Here is a 4,379-nt window from a genome sequence, read left to right as displayed (position 1 = left end):
CTAAAGGGCCTCCAGAGATGTGTTGCACTGAAGAACACTTTGTATGACTCAGCATGACATCAGGATTGAATGAAAAGGAATTTCAGAAACTCCAAGGAGAGGGGAAGAGCGTAGCTCACTTGGACATTCCCTGGAGATTTCTCCTATAATTCCTTAGACTCTTCAACTCTGAGTTGCCTTGCCATCTACATGGTACAGGGTCAGCCATACTTTGAACCCCTCGCTCTGGTGCTCTAACTTCTCTGGACTTCAGTTTCTGATAAGATTATGTTGTTTACAAAAATTACCATGTGCTTCCTGCCTGAAGAATGAAGACTGATAGTCCATATTAAGGATGGAGGGAAAGCATACCTAGGGAAGATTTAGTGGGAGGCTGTTTAAGTGAATCTAGATGATACGTGCATGGGAAGATTATAGCCATTGCTAAACTGTTTCCCATTGGTCTCTGATGGAGGGCTGACGTTTCTCTTCACTAAGCATGCTTTCTTCATTTTAGTATTTGATAATGAGACTATTCTACCATAGTATAGACCCGCTCCTTGCTGTCTCCCTCTCCTCACAGTTGACATTTCCATCTGTTGAAAAATCAGTGGTTGTAGAAGAAAAATGTTAACGTTGATATAGAAACGGTTTCTCCCCTGCGTATGCAAGGATATTGATAACCCCTTCTCAGTCATCAGGGGAAGAATTGCACTTGCAATAATACAAAATTCAGAAGCATACCTGAGTCTATTTCATTTCCAGTCTACCCATCACAAATATGTATTGAGTATCCACCGTGTGTTTAACAGTGTGATATCAATATAAAGAAGCTGAAGATATGATTTTGATCTCCTTCATTCAATACGTTTATCAAGCATGTATCATGTCAGGAATGATGGATATAGTGGGGAATAAGACAGACAAAATCCCTGGCATCCTGACCCATAATTAATTCAACAACCATTTGTTGAGCATCTATTAATATTATGTGCCACACATTGTTCTAGGAAGAAACATCAGTGGAAAAAACAGACACAAATCCCTGCCTTCATGGAATAGAGGAGACAGACATCAAACAAAAATGTTCTTAATTACACTTGCGTGTTTAAGGAATCTTTATTGGTCATCCACTATGAGCTAAGCACTGGGGATACAGTGATGAGAGAGAAATGCGTGATCTTTGATCTTATGGAGCTTATTTGCCAGCTCCCACAGAGTGTGTGTTTAGTACAGGAGAGAAGGGGGCGGCAATCAATTAGAAAACAATATAACACCATACAGTAAAAAAAGCACCAAAAGCTGTATAGTACAGACGTGGAAGACTCTAGGAGGAGGTCGGAGGAGCAGGGCACCTCGGAGGAGCTTGGCCTTGGTCTAGTCTCAGGCAAAGCAAATGACATAAACAAGAGTTCACTGTTAGGTCAGAGGGGGATGGGAGGTCTGGTAAGAGGGTTCAGGGAGTGAAGGGAAACAAAGTTGAATAAATAGGGTAGGGTCAGAAGATCAAATATAGGAGTTTATTCTAAACTCCTGTGTTTGGAAATAGTGAATATGTTAGGTGTGAGTGTGTGTGTGTGTGTGTGTGTGTGTGTGTGTGTGTATGTGTGTGTGTGTGTGTGTGTGTAAGAGAGAGAGAGAGAGAGAGAACACAAAGTAATTAATTCTACCAGGGATGTTTTCTTTCTTAAAAACCCCTTCCCTGGCTCCCTCTTGGCATAGAGTATAGTCCAAGCTCCTTAGCATGGTGTAGCATGCCCTTCACAGGGAAAACCCCAGCTATTTCTTCAGTCTAGTTTTGAACATTCACCCCCATGACTCCCCATTCTGGACCCACTGAGCCACTTGTTCTTCCTTTCACACCTTGGTGCCTTTGCACAGGCATAGTAAATTTATTTTTCTTTTTTTGAGACAGAGTCTCACTCTGTGGCCCAGGCTAGAGTGCTGTGGTGTCAGCCTAGCTCACAGTAACCTCAAACTCCTGGGCTCGAGTGATCCTCCTGCCTCAACTTCCTGAGTAGCTGGGACTACAGTCATGCGCCACCATGCCCAGCTAATTTTTTTCTATGTGTTTTTAGTTGGCCAATTAATTTTCTTTCTATTTTTCAGTAGAGACAGGGTCTTGCTCTTGCTCAGGCTGGTCTCGAACTCCTGAGCTCAAGCGATCCTCCCACCTCGGCCTCCCAGAGTGCTAGGATTACAGGCATGAGCTACCACACCTGCCCCTAAATTTCTTAAAGTTATTAAAGTTCAGTACCATTTTCAACTTTAAGACTTTTAATAAAAAGCCTCTCAGCAGTCAGTAAGGTCTTGTTTTAAGAAATATTAGATATGGAAACTGACTTACCTAGGTGAGATCTCAGTAAAGCTCAACTAGGCTAGATTATTAATAGAAATAACTTTCTTAGAAAATGGACATGGAATTATGAATTTTAATACCATTCAAAACAGTTTCTCATTTCTTTGTGTCCCAAACTGCATATTATGAGCTTTTGTGGAAAAGATAAGATCAGGGATGGAAAGAGAGGAAAGCACTCATGTAGAATCTTAAAGGAGTGGGATGGAAAAAAGTAAATGAAAAATAGACACAGAAGAGAATTTCAGAGAAGGATAATGGGAATACACAAGAGATAATAAGAATAAAAAGACATTCCTATTCCAGAAACTAATTTTTAAAACTGTAGATATGAATTAACTGTTTAAATGAACTGTTTAAATGATGAGGTGTCTGATGGTTATAATATAAAATGAGATTTTAAGAAAATAAGTAGGAGGTGCTTTTAAATTCCATGATAGGCACTTAGCTAAAGGTAATTGAAGGGATGCTAGAAAAGGGATTAGAAAATGAAAATGGTAAGGTTATTATGTGAATAAAAGATAAGATAGATTCTGAGTGAAATGGTTGATGTCTTTTTACTGGTTCCTAAGACAGAGAGTAGGAATATCCCAAGACATTATCCAGCAGCTCAATTTAATTTTCCTGTTTTATGACAGTGTGATACTGGGATGGCTTAGACATTTAGCTTTTTATTTAATTTCAGTAATCAATCCTTGAGTAACTACTAGGTGGTTACCCCCAGAGACCAGCTATGACCTCAACTGAGCAATCAGTTCAACATGGATTGGCCAAGCACCAAAAGAGCTCATCAATTGAGCATTATGTCCTAGGGTATTGAGGAGAGTATAAAAGGGGGCACAGGGGCCCAGCCACACTAGCTCTGCCGTAGTTTCTTTATATCTAGATGACAGGATGTAACATAGGTAAGTAGAAATGCAAAGCTGGCCCTGCAGTAATTGACTGAGGGTCTGAGTTAATGTGAGTGTGTGGTCAGACTACAAGTACTGATGTTAGAGAAAGAGGTGGGATGGGGGAAGGGGGATGTTCTCACCGAGCTACGGTTGAGCTGGACATTGAGCAGGAGCAGAAATTTTGAGTGAGGTTAGAGAGTGGGCAGGGAGTAGGGAACAGGCCTTGCTTACTGGCCTGGTATAGAGCAGAAAATTCACACTAGAAAAGTAGTAGGAAAACAGTTGAGATCGTATAGGTGAGAGGGGATTGGTGAGGATGGGGTGGGTTGGAGGTGGCTGGGGGTGGGGGGGGCGCACAGGGAGGTCTGACTTAACAGTGAGCTCTTGTTTATGTCATTTCCCTTGCCTGATGTCTGCCAATGAAAAACATTTACACCTAATTTTGTAAGGTTACAGGAAGTTAATAGGGAAGGGACACAAGTCCCTACTAAATGTTGAATGTAAAACAAGCAGCAACAATACTTAGGGCAAGTATTTTCCTTTTTTCCCTACATTTTTGGCATTGAATATGTTTTTGTGCTCAGAAAGAGGGAGAAATTAAGAGGTTGAACCAGAAAAAGTATTGAACTCTTTATCTCACCACTCTGGGGCAAGCAAGGTTACTTCCTATGTGATTGGGCTATTGGACTGAAGGCAAAAGTAAAACTCAAGGAAAAAAGAAACAAGTTTAAGGCAGAATTAGGGGTCATCGAGGTCTTCGTGCTTCAGGAGTTCTGAGGAGCTCTTGTTTGTGGCTAGATGTCTGGACAACAGCAGTCTCTGCTCAGGTTATTCCGAGCTGTGACAGCTGTTTGTACAACAGCAGCCATGTCTCATCACAAAGTGGGCCCCATTTCTGATGAAGGAAACAGAAGTTGGCTGAGCTAAGACCTAGGGAGGTTCCTTAGCCTCTTTCAACCTGTTTCTTCATCTGTAAAATGAGGCAGTAGTAGTGTCGACCTCGTAATAGAGTTTTTGTGATGCACGCATGAGGTAACATGTATCAAACTCTTAGCAACAGCAATTAGTACATAGTCAATGTTCACGATGACAGTTATTATAATACCTTACAGAATAAACTTATGTAATGTCCTAAGGAAACACTTCTTAAA

This window comes from Microcebus murinus, chromosome X (genome assembly GCF_040939455.1).
Source record: "Microcebus murinus isolate Inina chromosome X, M.murinus_Inina_mat1.0, whole genome shotgun sequence".
NCBI classification, from domain to species: Eukaryota; Metazoa; Chordata; class Mammalia; order Primates; family Cheirogaleidae; genus Microcebus; species Microcebus murinus.
This window is presented reverse-complemented; position numbering follows the sequence as displayed.